Below are 23,823 nucleotides of genomic sequence, written 5' to 3'. Positions count from 1 at the left end.
GAGGGGAGCGGAGAGAGGAGCGTGAGGAGCGAGAGGAGCGAGAGGAGTGGTGAGAGGAGCGAGAGGAGCGATAGGAGCATGAGCGAGAGGAGCAAGAGGAGCGAGTGGAGCAAGAGGAGTGGACAGAGGAGCGAGAGGAGCAGAAAGAGGAGTGAGGTGAGCGAGAGGAGCGGAGTGAGTGGAGCGAGAGGTTCGGAGAGAGGAGAGAGAGGAGAGAGAGGAGGGAGAGGAGTGAGGGTAGTGAGGTGAGTGAAGTGAGCGAGGTGAGCGAGAGGAGCGGAGAGAGGAGTGAGAGGAGCAGAAGAGGAGTGGAGTGAGAAGAGTGAGAGGAGCGAGAGGAGTGTGAGGAGCGAGAGAAGCGTGAGGAGCGAGAGGAGTGAGAGGAGCGAGAGAAGCGTGAGGAACGAGAGGAGGGAGAGGAGCGAAAGGAGCAGAGAGAGGAGCCAGATGAGCGGAGAGAGGAATGACAGGAGCCAGAGGAGAGGAGCGAGAGGAGCGGAGAGAGGAGCGAGAGGAGCGGAGAGAGGAGCGAGAGGAGAGGAGCGGAGAGAGGAGCGAGAGGATCGAGTGGAGCAAGAGAAGCGAGAGGAGCAAGAGAAGCTGAGAGAGGAGCAAGAGGAGTGGGGAGAGGAATGAGAGGGCCGAGAGGAGCGAGAGAAGCAAGAGGAGTGGAGAGAGGAGCGAGAGGAGTGGAGTGAGGAGCGAGAGGAGCGGAGAGAGGAGCAAGAGGAGTGGAGTGAGAGAAACAAGAGGAGTGGTGAGAGGAGCGATAAGAGTGAGAGGAGCGAGAGGAGCAGAGAAAGGAGCGAGAGGAGTGAGGAGCGAAAGGAGCGACAGGAGCGAGAGGAGCGGAGAGATGAGTGACAGGAGCGTGAGGAGCGGAGAGAGGAGAGAGGAGCGGAGAGAGGAACGAGAGGAGCGAGGGGAGCGAGAGGAGCGGAGAGAGAGGAACGAGAGGAGCGGAGAAAGGAGCGAGAGGAGGAGTGAGGAGTGACAGGAGCGAGAGGAGCGGAGAGATGAGTGACAGGAGCGAGAGGAGCGGAGAGAGGAGAGAGGAGCGGAGAGAGGAACGAGAGGAGCGGAGCGAGGGGAGCGAGAGGAGCGGAGAGAGAGGAACGAGAGGAGCGGAGAGCAGAGCGAGAGAAGCGAGAGAAGTGAGAGGAGCGAAAGGAGCGAGAGGAGCGGAGAGGAGCGAGAGGAGCGAGGGGAGCGAGGGGAGCGAGAGGAGCGGAGAGAGGAACGAGAGGAGCGAGAGGAGCGGAGAGAGAGGAATGAGAGGAGCGGAGAGCGTAGCAGAGAGCGGAGCGAGAGAAGCGAGAGAAGTGAGAAGAGCAGAGAGAGAGGAACGAGAGGAGCAAGAGGAGAGGAGCGAGAGAAACAAGAGGAGTGGTGAGAGGAGCGAGAGGAGCAGAGAGAGGAGCGAGATGAGGGAGAGGAGCGAGGGGAGCGAGAGGAGCGGAGAGAGGAACGAGAGGAGCGGAGAGAGGAATGAGAGGAGCGGAGAGCGGAGCAGAGAGCGGAGCGAGAGAAGCGAGAGAAGTGAGAAGAGCAGAGAGAGAGGAACGAGAGGAGCAAGAGGAGCGGAGAGAGGAGCGAGAGAAACAAGAGGAGTGGTGAGAGGAGCGAGAGGAGCAGAGAGAGGAGCGAGATGAGGGAGAGGAGCGAGATGAGCGGAGAGAGGAACAACAGGAGCGAGAGGAGCGGAGAGAGGTGCGGAGAGGAGCGAGAGGAGCGGACAGGCGAGAGGAGAGGAGTGAGAGGAGCGGAGAGTGGAGCGAGAGGAGCATGAGGAGCGAGAGGTGTGGAGAGAGGAGCGAGAGGAGCAGACAGAGAGGCGAGAGGAGCGGAGAGAGGAGTGAGAGGAGCGGAGAGTGGAGCATGAGGAGCGAGAGAAGTAGAGAGAGGAGCGGAGAGAGGAGCGAGGGGAGAGGAGCGAGAGGAGCGCGCAGAGGAGAGGAGCGGAGAGAGGAGCGAGAGGAGCGGAGAGCGGAGCGAGAGGAGCGAGTGGAACAAGAGAAGCGAGAGGAGCGAGAGAAGCTGAGAGGAGCGGAGAGAGGAATGAGAGGAGCGAGAGAAGCAAGAGGATTGGAGAGAGGAGCGAGAGGAGTGGAGAGAGGAGTGAGAGGAGCGAGAGGGGCGGATAGAGGAGCGAGAGGAGTGAGGTGTGGAGTGAGGAGCGAGAGGTATGGAGAGAGGAGCGGAGAGAGGAGCAAGAGGAGTGGAGTGAGGAGCGAGAGGGGCGGATAGAGGAGTGAGAGGTGTGGAGAGAGGAGCGAAAGGAGCGAGAGGTGTGAGAGGAGCGGAGAGTGGAGCAAGAGGAGTGGAGTGAGGAGCGAGAGGAGCGAGAGGGGCGGATAGAGGAGCGAGAGGAGTGAGAGGTGTGGAGAGAGGAGCGAAAGGAGCAAGAGGAGCGGAGAGAGGAGCGAGAGGAGTGAGAGAAGCAGACAGAGCAGAGAGAGGAGCGAGAGGAACGGAGAGAGGAGCAAGAGAAGCGGAGAGGAGTGAGAGGAGCAGAGAGAGGAGCAAGAGAAGCGAGAGAAGTGGTGAGAGGAGCGAGATGAGTGGAGAGATGAGGGAGAGGAGCGTGAGGAGCGAGAGGAGCGGAGTGAGGAGCGAGAGGAGTGATAAGAGCGAGAGGAGCGAGAAGAGCGGAGAGATGAGCGACAGGAGCGTGAGGAGAGAGAGGAGCGTGAGGAGTGAGGAGCGAGAGGAGTGGAGAGAGGAGTAAGAGGAGCGGAGAGGGGAGCGAGAGGAGCGGAGAGTGGAGAGAGGAGCGTGAGGGGCGAGAGGAGTGAGGAGGCGAGAGGAGCGACAGGAGCAAGAGGAGCGAGAGGAGCAGAGAGAGGAGCGAGAGAAGCAAGAGGAGTGGTGAGAGGAGCAATAAGAGCGAGAGGAGCGTGAGGAGCGAGAGGTGTGGAGAGAGGAGCGAGAGGAGCGAGAGCTGCGGAGAGAGGAGTGGGAGGAGCGGGAGGAGCGGGGGGAGCGAGAGGAGTGAGAGGAGCATGAGGAGCAGAGAGAGGAGCGAGTGGAGCAAGAGGAGTGGACAGAGGAGCGAGAGGAGCGAGAGGAGCGAGAGGAGCGAGAGGAGTGAGAGGCGCGAGAGGAGCGAGAGGAGCGAGTGGAGCAAGAGGAGTGCACAGAGGAGCGGAGAGGAGCGGAGAGAGGAACGAGAGGAGTGAGAGGAGCGAGAGGAGAGTGAGGAGCGAGAGGAGCAAGAGGAGTGGAATGAGGAGCGAGAGGTGCGAGAGAGGCAGATAGAGGAGCGAGAGGAGTGAGAGGTGTGGAGAGAGGAGCGAGAGGTGTGGTGAGGAGCGCAGAGAGGAGCGAGAGGAGTGAGAAGCAGACAGAGCAGAGAGAGGAGTGAGAGGAGCGAGAGGAACGGAGAGAGGAGCAAGAGAAGCGGAGAGAGGAGCGAGAGGAGTGAGAGGAGCAGAGAGAGGAGCAAGAGGAGCGTGAGGAGCGAGAGGAGCGGAGTGAGGAGCGAGAGGAGTGATAAGAGCGAGAGGAGCGAGAAGAGCGGAGAGATGAGCGACAGGAGCGAGAGGAGCGTGAGGAGTGAGAGGAGCGAGAGGAGCAGAGAGAGGAGTGAGAGGAGAGGGGAGCGAGAGGAGGGGAGAGTGGAGAGAGAGGAGCGGAGAGTGGAGCGAGAGGAGCGACAGGAGCGAGAGGAGCAGAGAGAGGAGCGAGAGAAGCAAGAGGAGTGGTGAGAGGAGCGATAAGAGTGAGAGGAGCATGAGGACCGAGAGGAGTGGAGAGAGGAGCGAGAGCTGCGGAGAGAGGAGCGAGAGGAGCAGAGAGAGGAGCGTGAGGAGCGAGAGGAGCGGAGTGAGGAGCGAGAGGAGTGATAAGAGCGTGAGGAGCGAGAGGAGCGATAGGAGCGAGAGGAGCGGAGAGATGAGCGTGAGGAGCGAGAGGAGCGGAGTGAGGAGCGAGAGGAGTGGTAAGAGCGAGAGGAGCGAGAAGAGCGGAGAGATGAGCGACAGGAGCGAGAGGAGCGTGAGGAGTGAGAGGAGCGAGAGGAGCAGAGAGAGGAGTGAGAGGAGAGGGGAGGGGAGAGTGGAGAGAGAGGAGCGGAGAGAGGAGCGAGAGGGGCGAGAGGAGCGACAGGGGCGAGAGGAGCAGAGAGAGGAGCGAGAGAAGCAAGAGGAGTGGTGAGAGGAGCGATAAGAGTGAGAGGAGCGTGAGGAGCGAGAGGAGTGGAGAGAGGAGCGAGAGCTGCGGAGAGAGGAGTGGGAGGAGCGAGAGGGGCGAGAGGAGCGAGGGGAGCGAGAGGAGCGTGAGGAGTGGAGAGGAGCGAGTGGAGCAAGAGGAGTGGACAGAGGAGGGAGAGGAGCGAGAGGAGGGAGAGGAGCGAGAGGAGCGAGTGGAGCAAGAGGAGTGGACAGAGGAGCAAGAGGAGCGGAGAGGAGCGGTGTGAGGAGCGAGAGGAGTGAGAGGCGCGAGAGGAGGGAGAGGAGCGAGTGGAGCAAGAGGAGTGCACAGAGGAGCGAGAGGAGCGAGAGGAGTGAGAGACGCGAGAGGAGCGGAGAGTGAAGTGAGGTGAGAGGAGTGAGTGGAGTGAGAGGAGCGGAGAGAGGAGAGAGGAGCGGAGAGAGGTGTGGGGAGTGAGAGGAGCGGAAGAGGAGCGAGAGGAGTGGAGAGAGGAGTGAGAGGAGCAAGAGGAGCGAGAGGACCGAGAGGAGCGAAAGGAGCAGAGAGCAGAGAGAGGAGCGAGATGAGGGAGAGGAGCGAGAGGAGCGAGATGAGCGGAGAGAGGAACAACAGGAGCGAGAGGAGCGGAGAGAGGAGCGAGAGGTGCGGAGAGAGGAGCGAGAGGAGCGGAGAGTGGAGCGAGAGGAGCGTGAGGAGAGAGGAGCAAGAGGAGCGGGCAGAAGAGAGGAGCGGAGAGAGGAGCGAGGAGTGGGCAGAGGAGAGGAGCGGCGAGAGGAGCGAGTGGAACAAGAGAAGCGAGAGGAGCAAGAGGAGCGGAGAGAGGAATGTGAGGACAGAGCAGCGAGAGAAGCAAGAGGATTGGAGAGAGGAGTGAGAGGAGCGAGGGGTGGATAGAGGAGCGAGGAGGAGTGAGAGGTGTGGAGTGAGGAGCGAGAGGTGTGGAGAGCGGTGCGAGAGGAGCGGAGAAAGGAGCGAGAGGAGTGGAGTGAGGAGCGAGAGGGGCGGATAGAGGAGTGAGAGGTGTGGAGAGAGGAGCGAGAGGTGTGGTGAGAGGAGCGGAGAGAGGAGCGAGAGGACCGAGAGGAGTGAGAGAAGCAGACAGAGCAGTGAGAGGAGCGAAAGGAGCGAGAGGAACGGAGAGAGGAGCAAGAGAAGCGGAGAGAGGAGCGAGAGGAGTGAGAGAAGCAGAGAGAGGAGCGAGAGGAGTGAGAGAAGCAGAGAGAGGAGCAAGAGGAATGAGAGGAGCGAGAGGAGCGGAGATATGAGCGAGAGGAGCGGAGAGATGAGCGAGAGGAGCAAGAGGAGCTAGAGGAGTGATAAGAGCGAGGGGAGCGAGAAGAGCGGAGAGATGAGCGAGAGGAGCGGAGAGATGAGCGAGAGGAGCAAGAGGAGCTAGAGGAGTGATAAGAGCGAGAGGAGCGAGAAGAGCGGAGAGATGAGCGACAGGAGCGAGAGGAGCGTGAGGAGTGAGAGGAGCGGAGAGAGGAGCGAGCGGAGAGTGGAGAGAGGAGCGGATAATGAAGCGAGAGGGGCGAGAGCAGCAGAGAGTGGAGTGAGAGAAGCAAGAGGAGCGGAGAGAGGAGTGGGAGGAGCGAGGGGAGCGAGAGGGGCGAGAGGAGCAGAGAGTGGAGTGAGAGAAGCAAGAGGAGCGGAGAGAGGAGTGGGAGGAGCGAGAGGGGCGAGAGGAGTGAGGGGAGCGGAGAGAGGAGCGAGAGGAGTGGTGAGAGGAGCGAGAGGAGCGATAAGAGTGAGAGGAGCGTGGGGAGCGTGAGGAGCGAGAGGAGCGAGAGGAGTGAGTGGAGCAAGAGGAGTGGACAGAGGAGCGAGAGGAGTGAGGAGCGAGAGGAGTGAGTGGAGCGGAGAGGGGAGTGAGGTGAGCGAGAGGAGCGGAGAGAGGAGTGAGTGGAGCGAGAGGAGCGGAGAGAGGAGCGAGGTGAGCGAGTGGAGCGAGGTGAGCGAGAGGAGCGGAGAGAGTTGTGAGCGGAATGAGAGGGGCGGAGGAGTGGAGAGAGGAGCGAGTGGAGCGTGAGGAGCGAGAGGAGCATGAGGAGCGAGAGGAGCGAAAGGAGCAGAGCGAGGAGGGAGAGGAGCGAGAGGAGGGAAAGCAGCAGAGAGAGGAGTGAGAGGAGCGAGTGGAGCGAGAGTTGCGAAAGGAGCGAGAGAAGCGTGAGGAGCGAGAGGAGCGAAAGGAGCAGAGAGAGGAGTGAGAGGAGTGAGAGGAGCGAGTGGAGCGAGAGTTGCGAAAGGAGCGAGAGAAGCGTGAGGAGCGAGAGGAGCGAAAGGAGCAGAGAGAGCAGAGAGAGGAGGGAGAAGAGCGAGTGGAGCGAGAGGAGTGGAGAGTGGAGCAAGAGGAGCGAGAGGTGCGAGGGGAGCGAAAGGAGCGAGAGGAGCGTGAGGAGCGAAGAGCAGAGAGGAGCGAGAGGAGGGAGAGGAGCGGAGAGTGGAGCGAGAGGAGCGAAAGGAGCAGAGAGAGGAGCGAGAGGAGCGTGAGGAGCGAGAGGAGCGAAAGGAGCAGAGAGAGGAGGGAGAAGAGCGAGAGGAGCGAGTGGAGCGAGAGGAGTGGAGAGTGGAGCGAGAGGTGCGAGGGGAGCGAAAGGAGCGAGAGGAGCGTGAGGAGCGAAGAGCAGAGAGGAGCGAGAGGAGGGAGAGGAGTGGAGAGTGGAGCGAGAGGAGCGAAAGGAGCAGAGAGAGGAGCGTGAGGAGCGAGAGGAGCGAGAGGAGCGTGAGGAGCGAAAGGAGCAGAGAGAGGAGGGAGAAGAGCGAGAGGAGCGAGAGGAGTGGAGAGTGGAGCGAGAGGTGCGAGGGGAGCGAAAGGAGCGAGAGGAGCGTGAGGAGCGAAGAGCAGAGAGGAGCGAGAGGAGGGAGAGGAGTGGAGAGTGGAGCGAGAGGAGCGAAAGGAGCAGAGAGAGGAGCGAGAGGAGCGTGAGGAGCGAGAGGAGCGAGAGGAGCGTGAGGAGCGAGAGGAGCGAAAGGAGCAGAGAGAGGAGGGAGAAGAGCGAGAGGAGCGAGTGGAGCGAGAGGAGTGGAGAGTGGAGCAAGAGGAGCGTGAGGAGCGAGAGGAGCGAAGAGCAGAGAGAGCAGAGAGGAGCGAGAGGAGGGAGAGGAGTGGAGCGAGAGGAGCGAAAGGAGCAGAGAGAGGAGCGAGAGGAGGGAGAGGAGCGAGAGGAGTGGAGAGTGGAGCAAGAGGAGCGAGAGGTGCGAGGGGAGCGAGAGGAGCGAGAGGAGCGTGAGGAGCGAGAGGAGTTTGAGGAGCGTGAGGAGCGAGAGAAGCGAGAGGAGCGAAAGGAGCAGAGAGAGCAGAGAGAGGAGGGAGAGGAGGGAGAGGAGCGAGAGAAGTGGAGAGGGGAGCGAGAGGAGCGAGATGAGCGGAGAGAGGAACAACAGGAGCGAGAGGAGCGGAGAGAGGAGCGAGAGGTGCGGAGAGAGGAGCGAGAGGAGCAAGAGGATCGAGAGGAGAGGAGTGGACAGAGGAGCGAGAGGAGCGGAGAGAGGAGTGAGAGGAGGGAGAGAAGCGAGAGAAGTGGAGAGTGGAGCGAGGGGAGCGAGAGGAGCGAGATGAGCGGAGAGAGGAACAACAGGAGCGAGAGGAGCGGAGAGAGGAGCGAGAGGTGCGGAGAGAGGAGCAAGAGGATCGAGAGGAGAGGAGTGGACAGAGGAGCGAGAGGAGTGGACAGAGGAGCGAGAGGAGCGGAGAGAGGAGTGAGAGGAGTGAGAGGAGGGAGAGAAGCGAGAGAAGTGGAGAGGGGAGCGAGAGGAGCGAGATGAGCGGAGAGAGGAACAACAGGAGCGAGAGGAGCGGAGAGAGGAGCGAGAGGTGCGGAGAGAGGAGCGAGCGGAGCAAGAGGATCGAGAGGAGAGGAGTGGACAGAGGAGCGAGAGGAGCGGAGAGAGGAGCGAGAGGAGTAGAGAGAGGAGCGAGCGGAGAGAGGAGCGAGGGGAGTGAAGAGAGGAGCGAGTGGAGCGGGCAGAGGAGAGGAGCGGAGAGAGGAGCGAGTGGAACAAGAGAAGCGAGAGGAGCGAGAGAAGCTGAGAGAGGAGCAAGAGGAGCGGAGAGAGGAGCGAGAGAAGCAAGAGGAGTGGAGAGAGGAGCGAGAGGGGCGGATAGAGGAGCGAGAGGAGTGAGAGGTGTGGAGTGAGGAGCGAGAGGAGCAAGAGGTGTGGAGAGAGGGGCGGAGAGAGGAGTGAGTGGAGTGAGGAGCGAGAGGGGCGGATAGAGGAGTGAGAGGTGTGGAGAGAGGAGCGAGAGGAGCGAGAGGTGTGGAGAGAGGAGCGGAGAGAGGAGCGAGAGGACCGAGAGGAGTGAGCGAAGCAGACAGAGTAGAGAGAGGAGTGAGAGGAGCGAGAGGAACAGAGAGAGGAGCAAGAGAAGTGGAGAGAGGAGTGAGAGGAGCGGAGAGAGGAGCAAGAGGAGTGAGAGAAGTGAGAGGAGCGGAGAGATGAGCGAGAGGAGCGTGAGGAGTGAGAGGAGAGGAGTGATAAGAGCGAGAGGAGCGGAGAGATGAGCGACAGGAGCGAGAGGTGTGAGAGGAGCGAGAGGAGCGAGGGGAGCGGAGAGAGGAGAGAGAGGAGAGGAGTGAGAGGAGCGAGAGGAGCGGAGAGTGGAGCGAGAGGAGTGAGAGGAGCGGTGGAGGAGCGAGAGGAGCGGAGAGTGGAACGAGAGGAGCGAGAGGAGTGGAGAGAGGAGCGAGAGGAGCGAGGGGAGCGGAGAGAGGAGAGAGAGGAGAGGAGTGAGAGGAGCGAGAGGAGCGGAGAGTGGAGCGAGAGGAGTGAGAGGAGCGGTGGAGGAGCGAGAGGAGCGGAGAGTGGAATGAGAGGAGCGAGAGGAGTGGAGAGAGGAGCGAGAGGAGCGAGGGGAGCGAGGGGAGCGAGAGGAGCGAGTGGAGCGGAGAGAGGAACAAGAGGAATGAGGAGCGAGAGGAGCGGAGAGAGAGGAACGAGAGGAGCGGAGAGAGGAGCAGAGAGAGGAGAGGAGTAGAGAGCGGAGCGAAAGGAGCGGAGAGAGGAGCGAGGGGAGTGGAGAGAGGAGCGAGAGGAGCGGGCAGAGGAGAGGAGCGGAGAGAGGAGCGAGTGGAACAAGAGAAGCGAGAGGAGCGAGAGAAGCTGAGAGAGGAGCAAGAGGAGCGGAGAGAGGAATGAGAGGACCAAGAGGAGCGAGAGAAGCAAGAGGAGTGGAGAGAGGAGCGAGAGGAGTGGAGAGAGGAGCGAGAGGCGCGGATAGAGGAGTGAGAGGTGTGGAGTGAGGAGCAAGAGGAGCAAGAGGTGTGGAGAGAGGAGCGAGAGGGGCGGAGAGAGGAGCGAGAGGAGTGGAGTGAGGAGCGAGAGGGGCGGATAGAGGAGTGAGAGGTGTGGAGAGAGGAGCGAGAGGAGCGGAGAGAGGAGCGAGAGGACCGAGAGGAGTGAGAGAAGCAGACAGAGCAGAGAGTGGAGCGAGAGGAATAGAGAGAGGAGCAAGAGAAGCGGCGAGAGGAGTGAGAGGAGCGGAGAGAGGAGCAAGAGGAGTGAGAGAAGTGGTGAGAGGAGCGATAAGAGCGAGAGGAGCGGAGAGATGAGCGAGAGGAGTGAGGAGCATGAGGAGCGAGAGGAGCGGAGTGAGGAGCGTGAGGAGCGAGAGGAGCGGAGAGATGAGCGATAGGAGCGAGAGGTGTGAGAGGAGCGAGAGGAGAGTGAGGAGTGAGAGGAGCGAGGGGAGCGGAGAGAGGAGAGAGAGGAGCGGCGAGAGGAGCGTGAGGAGCGAGAGGAGCGGAGAGAGGAATGAGAGGAGCGAGAGGAACGAGAGGAGCGAGAGGAGCGGAGAGAGGAGCAAGAGGAGTGAGAGGAGCGGAGAGAGGAGTGAGAGGAGCGGAGAGAGAGGAACGAGAGGAGCGGAGAGAGGATCGAGAGATGTGAGAGGAGCAGAGAGAGGAGTGAGAGGAGCGAGGGGAGCAGAGAGAGGAGTGAGATAAGCAGGAGGAGTGAGTGGAGCGAGTGGAATGAGAGAGGAGCGGAGAGAGGAGCGAGAGGAGTGAGACGAGCGGAGAGAGGAGCGAGAGGAGTGGCCGGAGTGGAGAGAGGAGTGAGAGGAGCGGAGAGAGGAGCGACAGGAGTGAGAGGTGCGAGAGGAGCGAGAGCAGCGAGAGGAGCGACAGGTGCGAGAGGTGCGGCGAGAGGAGCGGAGAGAGGAGCGAGAGGAGCGAGGGGAGCGAGAGGAGTGAGAGGATTGAGAGGAGCGGAGAGGGGAGTGAGAGGAGCGGAGAGGGGAGTGAGAGGAGCGGAGAGAGGAGCGAGAGGTGCGACAGGAGCAAGAGGTGTGGAGAAAGGAGCGGGGAGAGGAGCGAGAGGAGCGGAGAAAGGAGCGGGGAGAGGAGCGAGAGGAGTGTGAGGAATGGAGAGAGGAGCGGAGAGAGGAGCGGAGAGAGGAGCAAGAGGAGCGAGGGGAGCGACAGGAGCGATGAGAGGAGCGAGAGGAGCGTGAGGAGCGAGAGGAGCGGAGAGAGGAGCGAGAGGAGCGGAGAGAGGAGCGAGAGGAGCGGAGAGAGAGGAACGAGAGGAGCGGAGAGGAGCAGAGAGAGAAGCGAGAGGAGCAGAGAGAGAGGAACGAGAGGAGCAAAAGGAGCGGAGAGAGGAGCGAGAGGAATGGAGAGAGGAGCGAGAGGAGAGGAGCGAGAGGAGGGAGAGGAGCGAGAGGAGCGGTGAGAGGAGTGAGAGGAGCGAGAGGAGTGGAGAGAGGAGCGAGAGGAGCGGAGAGAGGAGCAAGTGGAGCGAGAGGAGCGGAGCGAGAGGAACGAGAGGTGCGGAGAGAGGAATGAGAGGAGCGAGAGGTGCAGAGAGAGAAGCGAGAGGGGCGAGAGGTGCGGATAGAGGAGCGAGAGGGGCGAGAGGAGCGGAGGGAGGAGCGAGAGGAGAGAATGGAGTGGAGGGAGGAGCGAGAGGAGTGAGAGGAGCGAGAGGAACGGAGCGAGCGTGAGGAGCGAAAGGAGCGAGAGGAGCGGAGAGAGGAGCAAGAGGAGCGGAGAGAGGAGCGACAGGAACGGAGAGAGGAGTGAGAGGAGCGAGAGGAGCAGAGAGGAGCGAGAGGAGCGGAGAGAGGACTGGAGAGAGGAGCGAGAGGAGCGAGAGGAGCGATAAGAGCGAGAGGAGCAAGAGGAGCGAGAGGAGCGGAGAGGGGAGCAAGGGGAGCGAGAGGAGCGGAGAGAGGAGCAAGGGGAGCGAGAGGAGTGAGAGGACCGGAGAGAGGAGCGAGAGGAGTGAGAGGAGCGGAGAGAGGAGCAAGAGTAGTGAGAGGAGTGAGAGCAGTGGAGAGGGGAGCGACAGGAGCGGAGAGTGGAGTGAGAGGAGTGGAGAGAGGAGCAAGAGGAGCGACAGGAGCGGAAAGAGGAGCGAGGGGAGCGAGAGGAGTGAGAGGAGCGGAGAGTGGAGCGAGGGGTGAGAGGAGCGAGAGGAGCGTGAGGAGCGAGAGAAGCGGAGAGAGGAGCGAGAGGAGCAGAGAGGAGCGGAGAGAGGCAATTGGAGCGAGAGGAGCGGAGAGAGGAGCAAGAGAAGCGAGAGGAGTGAGACGAGCGAGAGGACCGACAGGAGCGAGAGGAGCGGAGAGAGGGGCGAGAGGAGCGAAAGGAGCGACAGGAGCGAGAGGTGCGAGAGGAGTGGAGAGGGGAGCGAGAGGAGTGAGAGGAGCGAGAGGAGCGGAGGGGGGAGCGAGAGGAGCAGAGAGTGGAGTGAGCGGAGCGGAGAGAGGATCGAGAGGAGCGGAGAGAGGAGCGGAGAGGATCGAGAGGAATGTGAGGAGTGAGAGGAGCGGAGAGAGGAGCGAGGGGAGCGTGAGGAGAGAGGAGCGAGAGGAGCGAGTTGTGAGAGGTGCGGAGAGGGGAGCGGGGAGAGGAGCGACAGGTGCGGAGAGAGGAGCGACAGGAGCGAGAGGAGCGGAGAGAGGAGCGAGAGGAGCGACAAGAGCGAGAGGAGCGGAGAGAGGTGCGGAGAGGAGCGAGAGGAGCGGACAGGGGCGAGAGGAGCGGAGAGAGGAGTGAGGGGAGCGGAGAGTGGAGCATGAGGAGCGAGAGGAGCGAGAGGAGCGCGCAGAGGAGAGGAGCGGAGAGAGGAGCGAGAGGTGTGGAGAGAGGAGCGAGAGGAGCGGACAGAGAGGCGAGAGGAGCGGAGAGAGGAGTGAGAGGAGCGGAGAGTGGAGCGAGAGGAGCGGAGAGAGGAGCGAGGGGAGAGGAGCGAGAGGAGCGCGCAGAGGAGAGGAGCGGAGAGAGGAGCGAGAGGAGCGGGCAGAGGAGAGGAGCGGAGAGCGGAGCGAGAGGAGCGAGTGGAACAAGAGAAGCGAGAGGAGCGAGAGAAGCTGAGAGGAGCGGAGAGAGGAATGAGAGGAGCGAGAGAAGCAAGAGGATTGGAGAGAGGAGCGAGAGGAGTGGAGAGAGGAGTGAGAGGAGCGAGAGGGGCGGATAGAGGAGCGAGAGGAGTGGAGTGAGGAGCGAGAGCTATGGAGAGAGGAGCGAGAGGAGCGGAGAGAGGAGCGAGAGGAGTGGAGTGAGGAGCGAGAGGGGCGGATAGAGGAGTGAGAGGTGTGGAGAGAGGAGCGAAAGGAGCGAGAGGTGTGAGAGGAGCGGAGAGTGGAGCAAGAGGAGTGGAGTGAGGAGCGAGAGGGGCGGATAGAGGAGCGAGAGGAGTGAGAGGTGTGGAGAGAGGAGCGAGAGGAGCGGAGAGAGGAGCGAGAGGAGTGAGAGAAGCAGACAGAGCAGAGAGAGGAGCGAGAGAAGCGGAGAGGAGTGAGAGGAGCAGAGAGAGGAGCAAAAGAAGCGAGAGAAGTGGTGAGAGGAGCGATAAGAGCGAGAGGAGCGGAGAGAGGAGCGAGAGGAGCGGAGTGAGGAGCGAGAGGAGTGATAAGAGCGGAGAGATGAGCAACAGGAGCGTGAGGAGCGAGAGGAGCGTGAGGAGTGAGAGGAGTGGAGAGAGGAGTGAGAGGAGCGGAGAGGGGAGCGAGAGGAGCGGAGAGTGGAGAGAGAAGCGGGGCGAGGAGCGAGAGGAGCGTGAGGGGCGAGAGGGGTGAGGAGGCGAGAGGAGCGACAGGAGCGAGAGGAGCAGAGAGAGGAGCGAGAGAAGCAAGAGGAGTGGTGAGAGGAGCGATAAGAGCGAGAGGAGCGTGAGGAGCGAGAGGTGTGGAGAGAGGAGCGAGAGGAGCGAGAGCTGCGGAGAGAGGAGTGGGAGAAGCGAGAGGAGCGTGAGGAGCGGAGAGAGGAGCGAGAGGAGCGAGTGGAGCAAGAGGAGTGGACAGTGGAGCGAGAGGAGAGGAGCGAGTGGAGCAAGAGGAGTGCACAGAGGAGTGAGAGGAGCGGAGAGGAGCGAGAGGAGCGGAGAGAGGAGCGAGAGGAACGAGAGGAGTGAGAGGAGCGAGAGGAGAGTGAGGAGCGAGAGGTGTGGAGAGAGGAGCGAGAGGAGCGGAGAGAGGAGCAAGAGGAGTGGAATGAGGAGCGAGAGGAGCGAGAGAGGCGGAGAGAGGAGTGAGAGGTGTGGAGAGAGGAGCGAAAGGAGCGAGAGGTGTGGTGAGAGGAGCGAGAGGAGCGGAGGGAGGAGCGAGAGGAGTGAGAAGCAGACAGAGCAGAGAGGGGAGCGAGAGGAACGGAGATAGGAGCAAGAAAAGCGGAGAGAGGAGTGAGAGGAGTGAGAGGAGCAGAGAGAGGAGCAAGAGGAGCGTGAGGAGCGAGAGGAGCGGAGTGAGGAGCGAGAGGAGTGATAAGAGCGAGAGGAGCGAGAAGAGCGGAGAGATGAGCGACAGGAGTGTGAGGAGCGAGAGGAGCGATAGGAGCGAGAGGAGCGGAGAGATGAGCGAGAGGAGCGTGAGGAGCGGAGTGAGGAGCGAGAGGAGTGGTAAGAGCGAGAGGAGCGAGAAGAGCGGAGAGATGAGCGACAGGAGCGAGAGGAGCGTGAGGAGTGAGAGGAGCGAGAGGAGCAGAGAGAATGTGAGAGGAGAGGGGAGCGAGAGGAGGGGAGAGTGGAGAGAGAGGAGCGGAGAGAGGAGCGAGAGGAGCGACAGGAGCGAGAGGAGCAGAGAGAGGAGCGAGAGAAGCAAGAGGAGTGGTGAGAGGAGCGATAAGAGTGAGAGGAGCGAGAGGAGTGGAGAGAGGAGCGAGAGCTGCGGAGAGAGGAGTGGGAGGAGCGAGAGGAGCGAGAGGGGCGAGAGGAGCGAGGGGAGCGAGAGGAGCGTGAGGAGTGGAGAGGAGCGAGTGGAGCAAGAGGAGTGGACAGAGGAGCGAGAGGAGGGAGAGGAGCGAGAGGAGCGAGTGGAGCAAGAGGAGTGGACAGAGGAGCAAGAGGAGCGGAGAGGAGCGAGAGGAGCGGTGAGAGGAGCGTGAGGAGTGAGAGGAGCGAGAGGAGTGAGAGGCGCGAGAGGAGGGAGAGGAGCGAGTGGAGCAAGAGGAGTGCACAGAGGAGCGAGAGGAGCGGAGAGGAGCGAGAGGAGCGGAGAGAGGAGCGAGAGGAGTGAGAGACGCGAGAGGAGGGAGAGGTGTGAGTGGAGTGAGAGGAGCGGAAGAGGAGCGAGAGGAGTGGAGAGAGGAGTGAGAGGAGCAAGTGGAGCAAGAGGAGCGAGGGGAGCGAGAGGAGCGAAAGGAGCAGAGAGCAGAGAGAGCAGAGAGAGGAGCGAGATGAGGGAGAGGAGCGAGAGGAGCGAGATGAGCGGAGAGAGGAACAACAGGAGCGAGAGGAGCGGAGAGTGGAGCGAGAGGAGCGAGGAGAGAGGAGCAAGAGGAGCGGGCAGAGGAGAGGAGCGGCGAGAGGAGCGAGTGGAACAAGAGAAGCGAGAGGAGCAAGAGGAGCGGAGAGAGGAATGCGAGGACAGAGAGCAGCGAGAGAAGCAAGAGGATTGGAGAGAGGAGCGAGAGGAGTGGAGAGAGGAGTGAGAGGAGCGAGGGGTGGATAGAGGAGCGAGGAGGAGTGAGAGGTGTGGAGTGAGGAGCGAGAGGTGTGGAGAGAGGTGTGAGAGGAGCGGAGAAAGGAGCGAGAGGAGTGGAGTGAGGAGCGAGAGGGGCGGATAGAGGAGTGAGAGGTGTGGAGAGAGGAGCGAGAGGTGTGGTGAGAGGAGCGGAGAGAGGAGCGAGAGGACCGAGAGGAGTGAGAGAAGCAGACAGAGCAGTGAGAGGAGCGAAAGGAGCGAGAGGAACGGAGAGAGGAGCAAGAGAAGCGGAGAGAGGAGCGAGAGGAGTGAGAGAAGCAGAGAGAGGAGCAAGAGGAGTGAGAGAAGCGAGAGAAGTGGTGAGAGGAGCGAGAGGAGCGATAAGAGCGAGAGGAGCGGAGAGATGAGCGAGAGGAGCAAGAGGAGCTAGAGGAGTGATAAGAGCGAGAGGAGCGAGAAGAGCGGAGAGATGAGCGACAGGAGCGAGAGGAGCATGAGGAGCGTGAGGAGTGAGAGGAGCGGAGAGAGGAGCGAGAGGAGCGGAGAGTGGAGAGAGGAGCGGATAATGAAGCGAGAGGGGCGAGAGGAGCAGAGAGTGGAGTGAGAGAAGCAAGAGGAGCGGAGAGAGGAGCGAGAGGAGTGAGAGGAGCGGAGAGGAGCGGAGAGAGGATCGAGAGATGTGAGAGGAGCAGAGAGAGGAGTGAGAGGAGCGAGGGGAGCAGAGAGAGGAGTGAGATAAGCAGGAGGAGTGAGTGGAGCGAGTGGAATGAGAGAAGCGGAGAGAGGAGCGGAGACAGGAGCGAGAGGAGTGAGACGAGCGGAGAGAGGAGCGAGAGGAGTGGCCGGAGTGGAGAGAGGAGTGAGAGGAGCGGAGAGAGGAGCGACAGGAGTGAGAGGTGCGAGAGGAGCGAGAGCAGCGAGAGGAGCGACAGGTGCGAGAGGTGCGGCGAGAGGAGCGGAGAGAGGAGCGAGAGGAGTGAGGGGAGCGAGAGGAGCGAGAGGAGTGAGAGGATTGAGAGGAGCGGAGAGGGGAGTGAGAGGAGCGGAGAGGGGAGTGAGAGGAGCCGAGAGAGGAGCGAGAGGTGCGACAGGAGCAAGAGGTGTGGAGAAAGGAGCGAGAGGAGCGGAGAAAGGAGCGGGGAGAGGAGCGAGAGGAGTGTGAGGAATGGAGAGAGGAGCGAGAGGAGCGAGAGGAGCGGAGAGAGGAGCAAGAGGAGTGAGGGGAGCGACAGGAGCGAGAGGAGCGATGAGAGGAGCGAGAGGAGTGAGAGGACCGGAGAGAGGAGCGAGAGGAGTGAGAGGAGCGGAGAGAGGAGCAAGAGTAGTGAGAGGAGTGAGAGCAGTGGAGAGGGGAGCGACAGGAGCGGAGAGTGGAGTGAGAGGAGTGGAGAGAGGAGCAAGAGGAGCGACAGGAGCAGAAAGAGGAGCGAGAGGAGTGAGAGGAGCGGAGAGTGGAGCGAGGGGTGAGAGGAGCGAGAGGAGCGTGAGGAGCGAGAGAAGCGGAGAGAGGAGCGAGAGGAGCAGAGAGGAGCGGAGAGAGGCAATTGGAGCGAGAGGAGCGGAGAGAGGAGCAAGAGAAGCGAGAGGAGTGAGACGAGCGAGAGGACCGACAGGAGCGAGAGCAGCGGAGAGAGGGGCGAGAGGAGCGAAAGGAGCGACAGGAGCGAGAAGTGCGAGAGGAGTGGAGAGGGGAGCGAGAGGAGTGAGAGGAGCGAGAGGAGCGGAGGGGGGAGCGAGAGGAGCAGAGAGTGGAGTGAGCGGAGCGGAGAGAGGATCGAGAGGAGCGGAGAGGATCGAGAGGAATGTGAGGAGTGAGAGGAGCGGAGAGAGGAGCGAGAGGAGCGGAGAGAGGAGCGAGGGGAGCGTGAGGAGAGAGGAGCGAGAGGAGCGAGTTGTGAGAGGTGCGGAGAGGGGAGAGGAGCGACAGGTGCGAGAGGAGCGGAGAGAGGAGCGACAAGAGCGAGATGAGCGGAGAGAGGTGCGGAGAGGAGCGAGAGGAGCGGACAGGGGCGAGAGGAGCGGAGAGAGGAGTGAGGGGAGCGGAGAGTGGAGCATGAGGAGCGAGAGAAGCGAGAGGAGCGCGCAGAGGAGAGGAGCGGAGAGAGGAGCGAGAGGTGTGGAGAGAGGAGCGAGAGGAGCGGACAGAGAGGCGAGAGGAGCGGAGAGAGGAGTGAGAGGAGCGGAGAGTGGAGCGAGAGGAGCGGAGAGAGGAGCGAGGGGAGAGGAGCGAGAGGAGCGCGCAGAGGAGAGGAGCGGAGAGAGGAGCGAGAGGAGCGGGCAGAGGAGAGGAGCGGAGAGCGGAGCGAGAGGAGCGAGTGGAACAAGAGAAGCGAGAGGAGCGAGAGAAGCTGAGAGGAGTGGAGAGAGGAATGAGAGGAGCGAGAGAAGCAAGAGGATTGGAGAGAGGAGCGAGAGGAGTGCAGAGAGGAGTGAGAGGAGCGAGAGGGGCGGATAGAGGAGCGAGAGGAGTGAGGTGTGGAGTGAGGAGTGAGAGGTATGGAGAGAGGAGCGAGAGGAGCGGAGAGAGGAGCGAGAGGAGTGGAGTGAGGAGCGAGAGGGGCGGATAGAGGAGTGAGAGGTGTGGAGAGAGGAGCGAAAGGAGCGAGAGGTGTGAGAGGAGCGGAGAGTGGAGCAAGAGGAGTGGAGTGAGGAGCGAGAGGGGCGGATAGAGGAGCGAGAGGAGTGAGAGGTGTGGAGAGAGGAGCGAAAGGAGCGAGAGGAGCGGAGAGATGAGCGAGAGGAGTGAGAGAAGCAGACAGAGCAGAGAGAGGAGCGAGAGAAGCGGAGAGGAGTGAGAGGAGCAGAGAGAGGAGCGAGAGAAGCAAGAGGAGTGGTGAGAGGAGCGATAAGAGTGAGAGGAGCGAGAGGAGTGGAGAGAGGAGCGAGAGCTGCGGAGAGAGGAGTGGGAGGAGCGAGAGGAGCGAGAGGGGCGAGAGGAGCGAGGGGAGCGAGAGGAGCGTGAGGAGTGGAGAGGAGCGAGTGGAGCAAGAGGAGTGGACAGAGGAGCGAGAGGAGGGAGAGGAGCGAGAGGAGCGAGTGGAGCAAGAGGAGTGGACAGAGGAGCAAGAGGAGCGGAGAGGAGCGAGAGGAGCGGTGAGAGGAGCGTGAGGAGTGAGAGGAGCGAGAGGAGTGAGAGGCGCGAGAGGAGGGAGAGGAGCGAGTGGAGCAAGAGGAGTGCACAGAGGAGCGAGAGGAGCGAGAGGAGTGAGAGACGCGAGAGGAGGGAGAGGTGTGAGTGGAGTGAGAGGAGCGGAAGAGGAGCGAGAGGAGTGGAGAGAGGAGTGAGAGGAGCAAGTGGAGCAAGAGGAGCGAGGGGAGCGAGAGGAGCGAAAGGAGCAGAGAGCAGAGAGAGCAGAGAGAGGAGCGAGATGAGGGAGAGGAGCGAGAGGAGCGAGATGAGCGGAGAGAGGAACAACAGGAGCGAGAGGAGCGGAGAGTGGAGCGAGAGGAGCGAGGAGAGAGGAGCAAGAGGAGCGGGCAGAGGAGAGGAGCGGCGAGAGGAGCGAGTGGAACAAGAGAAGCGAGAGGAGCAAGAGGAGCGGAGAGAGGAATGCGAGGACAGAGAGCAGCGAGAGAAGCAAGAGGATTGGAGAGAGGAGCGAGAGGAGTGGAGAGAGGAGTGAGAGGAGCGAGGGGTGGATAGAGGAGCGAGGAGGAGTGAGAGGTGTGGAGTGAGGAGCGAGAGGTGTGGAGAGAGGTGCGAGGAGCGGAGAAAGGAGCGAGAGGAGTGGAGTGAGGAGCGAGAGGGGCGGATAGAGGAGTGAGAGGTGTGGAGAGAGGAGCGAGAGGTGTGGTGAGAGGAGCGGAGAGAGGAGCGAGAGGACCGAGAGGAGTGAGAGAAGCAGACAGAGCAGTGAGAGGAGCGAAAGGAGCGAGAGGAACGGAGAGAGGAGCAAGAGAAGCGGAGAGAGGAGCGAGAGGAGTGAGAGAAGCAGAGAGAGGAGCAAGAGGAGTGAGAGAAGCGAGAGAAGTGGTGAGAGGAGCGAGAGGAGCGATAAGAGCGAGAGGAGCGGAGAGATGAGCGAGAGGAGCAAGAGGAGCTAGAGGAGTGATAAGAGCGAGAGGAGCGAGAAGAGCGGAGAGATGAGCGACAGGAGCGAGAGGAGCATGAGGAGCGTGAGGAGTGAGAGGAGCGGAGAGAGGAGCGAGAGGAGCGGAGAGTGGAGAGAGGAGCGGATAATGAAGCGAGAGGAGCGAGAGGGGCGAGAGGAGCAGAGAGTGGAGTGAGAGAAGCAAGAGGAGCGGAGAGAGGAGCGAGAGGAGCGGAGAGGAGCGGAGAGAGGAGCGGAGAGAGGATCGAGAGATGTGAGAGGAGCAGAGAGAGGAGTGAGAGGAGCGAGGGGAGCAGAGAGAGGAGTGAGATAAGCAGGAGGAGTGAGTGGAGCGAGTGGAATGAGAGAAGCGGAGAGAGGAGCGGAGACAGGAGCGAGAGGAGTGAGACGAGCGGAGAGAGGAGCGAGAGGAGTGGCCGGAGTGGAGAGAGGAGTGAGAGGAGCGGAGAGAGGAGCGACAGGAGTGAGAGGTGCGAGAGGAGCGAGAGCAGCGAGAGGAGCGACAGGTGCGAGAGGTGCGGCGAGAGGAGCGGAGAGAGGAGCGAGAGGAGTGAGGGGAGCGAGAGGAGCGAGAGGAGTGAGAGGATTGAGAGGAGCGGAGAGGGGAGTGAGAGGAGCGGAGAGGGGAGTGAGAGGAGCCGAGAGAGGAGCGAGAGGTGCGACAGGAGCAAGAGGTGTGGAGAAAGGAGCGAGAGGAGCGGAGAAAGGAGCGGGGAGAGGAGCGAGAGGAGTGTGAGGAATGGAGAGAGGAGCGAGAGGAGCGGAGAGAGGAGCAAGAGGAGTGAGGGGAGCGACAGGAGCGAGAGGAGCGATGAGAGGAGCGTGAGGAGCGAGAGGAGTGAGAGGACCGGAGAGAGGAGCGAGAGGAGTGAGAGGAGCGGAGAGAGGAGCAAGAGTAGTGAGAGGAGTGAGAGCAGTGGAGAGGGGAGCGACAGGAGCGGAGAGTGGAGTGAGAGGAGTGGAGAGAGGAGCAAGAGGAGCGACAGGAGCAGAAAGAGGAGCGAGAGGAGTGAGAGGAGCGGAGAGTGGAGCGAGGGGTGAGAGGAGCGAGAGGAGCGTGAGCAGCGAGAGGAGCGGAGAGAGGAGCAAGTGGAGCGAGAGGAGCGGAGAGAGAGGAACGAGAGGAGCGAGAGGTGCGGAGAGAGGAATGAGAGGAGCGAGAGGTGCAGAGAGAGAAGCGAGAGGTGCGAGAGGTGCGGAGAGAGGAGCGAGAGGGGCGAGAGGTGCGAGAGGAGCAGATAGAGGAGCGAGAGGGGCGAGAGGAGCGGAGGGAGGAGCGAGAGGAGAGAATGGAGTGGAGGGAGGAGCGAGAGGAGTGAGAGGAGCGAGAGGAACGGAGCGAGCGAGAGGAGCGTGAGGAGCGAGAGGAGCGAGAGGAGCGGAGAGAGGAGCAAGAGGAGCGAGAGGAACGGAGAGAGGAGCGAGAGGAGCAGAGAGAGGAGCGGAGAGAGGAGCAAGAGGAGCGAGAGGAACGGAGAGAGGAGTGAGAGGAGTGGAGGGAGGAGCGAGAGGAATGGAGAGAGGAGCGAGAGGAGCAGAGAGAGGAGCGGAGAGAGGAGCAAGAGGAGCGACAGGAACGGCGAGAGGAGCAGAGAGGAGCGAGAGGTGCGAGAGGAGCGGAGAGAGGACTGGTGAGAGGAGCGAGAGGAGCGATAAGAGTGAGAGGAGCAAGAGGAGCGTGAGGAGCGAGAGGAGCGGAGAGAGGAGCAAGGGGAGCAAGAGGAGTGAGAGGAGCGGAGAGAGGAGCGAGAGTAGTGAGAGGAGTGAGAGCAGTGGAGAGGGGAGCGACAGGAGCGGAGAGTGGAGTGAGAGGAGTGGAGAGAGGAGCGACAGGAGCGGAAAGAGGAGCGAGGGGAGCGAGAGGAGTGAGAGGAGCGGAGAGTGGAGCGAGGGGTGAGAGGAGCGAGAGGAGCGTGAGGAGCGAGAGAAGCGGAGAGAGGAGCGAGAGGAGCAGAGAGGAGCGGAGAGAGGCAATTGGAGCGAGAGGAGCGGAGAGAGGAGCAAGAGAAGCGAGAGGAGTGAGAGGAGCGAGAGGACCGACAGGAGTGAGAGGTCCGAGAGGAGCGGAGAGAGGAGCGAGAGGAGCGACAGGAGCGAGAGGTGCGACAGGAGCGAGAGGTGCGAGAGGAGTGGAGAGGGGAGCGAGAGGAGTGAGAGGAGCGAGAGGAGCGGAGGGGGGAGCGAGAGGAGCAGAGAGTGGAGCGAGCGGAGCGGAGAGAGGAGCGAGGGGAGCAGAGAGAGCAGCTAGAGGAGCGGAGAGAGGATCGAGAGGAGCATGAGGAGAGAGAGGAGCAAGAGGAGCGGAGAGAGGAGCGGAGAGAGGATCGAGAGGAGCGAGAGGAATGTGAGGAGTGAGAGGAGCGGAGAGAGGAGCGAGAGGAGCGGAGAGAGCAGCGAGGGGAGCGTGAGGAGCGGAGAGAGGAGCGAGAGGAGCGAGTTGTGAGAGGTGCGGAGAGAGGAGCGGGGAGAGGAGCGACAGGTGCGGAGAGAGGAGCGAGAGGAGCGAGGGCAGCGAGAGGAGCGAGTGAAGCGAGAGGAGCGACAAGAGCGAGAGGAGCGGAGAGAGGAGCGAGGGGAGCAGAGAGAGGCGTGAGAGGAGCAAGAGGAGTGAGAGGAGCGGAGAGTGGAGCGAGAGGGGTGAGAGGAGCGAGAGGAGCGTAGAGAGGAGTGAGAGGAGCGAGGGGAGAGAGGAGTGGAGAGAGGAGCGAGAGGAGCGGCGAGAGGAGCGGAGAGAGGAGCGGAGAGAGAGGAATGAGAGGAGCGAGAGGTGCGGAGAGTGGAGCAAGAGGAGCGAGACGTGCAGAGAGCGGAGCGAGAGGAGCGAGGGGAGCGAGAGGAGCGGAGAGAGGAGTGAGAGAAGCGAGAGGAGTGAGTGGAGCGAGAGGAGTGACAGGAGCGAGAGGTGCGAGAGGAGCGGAGAGAAGCGAGAGGGGCGAGAGAAGCGAGAGGAGCATGAGGTGCGGAGAGAGAGGAATGAGAGGTGCGAGAGGAGCAGAGGGAGGAGTGAGAGGAGCGAGAGGAACGGAGAGAGGAGCGAGAGGAGCGAGTGGAACGAAGAGAGGAGCGAGAGGAGCGTGAGGAGCGAGAGGAGCGGCGAGAGGAGCGGAGAGAGGAGCGGAGAGAGAGGAACGAGAGGAGCGAGAGGTGCGGAGAGAGAGGAATGAGAGGAGCGAGAGGTGCGGAGAGTGGAGCAAGAGGAGCGAGACGTGGAGCGAGGGGAGCGAGAGGAGCGGAGAGAGGAGTGAGAGAAGCGAGAGGAGTGAGTGGAGCGAGAGGAGTGACAGGAGCGAGAGGAGCGGAGAGAAGCGAGAGGGGCGAGAGAAGCGAGAGGAGCATGAGGTGCGGAGAGAGGAATGAGAGGTGCGAGAGGAGCAGAGGGAGGAGCGAGAGGAGTGAGAGGAGCGAGAGGAACGGAGAGAGGAGCGAGAGGAGCGAGTGGAACGAAGAGAGGAGCGAGAGGAGCGTGAGGAGCGAGAGGAGCGGAGAGAGGAGCGGAGAGAGGAACGAGAGGAGCGAGAGGTGCGGAGAGAGAGGAATGAGAGGAGCGAGAGGTGCGGAGAGTGGAGCAAGAGGAGCGAGACGTGGAGCGAGAGGAGCGGAGAGAGGAGTGAGAGAAGCGAAAGGAGTGAGTGGAGCGAGAGCAGTGACAGGAGCGAGAGGTGCGAGAGGAGCGGAGAGAGAAGCGAGAGGGGCGAGAGAAGCGAGAGGAGCATGAGGTGCGGAGAGAGAGGAATGAGAGGTGCGAGAGGAGCAGAGGGAGGAGCGAGAGGAGTGAGAGGAGCGAGAGGAACGGAGAGAGGAGCGAGAGGAGCGAGTGGAACGAAGAGAGGAGCGAGAGGAGCAGAGAGAGGAGCGGAGAGAGGAGCGAGAGGAGGAGCGAGAGGAACGGAAAGAGGAGCGAGAGGAGTGAGAGGAGCAGAGAGGTGCGAGAGGTGTGAGAGGAGTGAGAGGAGCGAGCGGAGTGGAGAGAGGAGCGAGAGGAGTGGAGAGAGGAGCGAGAGGAGTGTAATGATATCAGCAAGTAGTGATGTTATTTGCCTGTTTGATTATCATGCCTTAACAGCAGTTTGCAGGTATTGATTACTTATGCCTGACCAGCAGAGGTCATGTGACCGAGACAAGCAAGGCAGTTTAGTTTCAGTTTCGTTCCAGATGCATCACTAGCATAATGGTGTCTCCTGAATGCTGTATAACGAGTTGAACAGACTTTAGATTAAAAGACATTCTCTTTCATAAATGTCTCGTCATTGAACCCACAAGAAATCAATACATGGTGTCAGAAGTGGCTGAAAGAGATGAAGAGAAAAATTCTGAAGTTAAATCAGCTCTCCACAGATTAGCAAGCCAAAAGAGAACATCATTGCTTACCATTAGAGAATAGCTAACGAAGTGAAAAAATGGAAGGTTTACACCCACCGGCGACGCTTCAGTTAACAGGTAATGTGGCTGAAAATTGGAGGAGATTCAAACAACGTGTGGGGTTGTATTTATCAGCAATCGGAGCTGACGAGAAAAGTAATGAAAGGAAATCGTCACTGTTCTTACATGTCGTGGGTGATGAAGCGCTGGAGGTGTATAATAATTTCACATTCGCTGTTGATGGAGACAAAATGAAACTAGATAAAATAATGGAACAGTTTGAGGCCTACTGCATACCTAAACGTAACGTGACGTTTGAGAGGCACAGATTTTTCACGTGTACAGAAAATGGGTGATACTATTGATCAGTATGTGACTGAACTGAGAAACAGAAGC

The sequence above is a fragment of the Somniosus microcephalus genome, chromosome 8, assembly GCF_052327205.1.
Source record: "Somniosus microcephalus isolate GS21.2 chromosome 8, FLI_Smic_1.0, whole genome shotgun sequence".
NCBI classification, from domain to species: domain Eukaryota; kingdom Metazoa; phylum Chordata; class Chondrichthyes; order Squaliformes; family Somniosidae; genus Somniosus; species Somniosus microcephalus.
Note: the sequence above shows the minus strand (reverse complement) of the source record.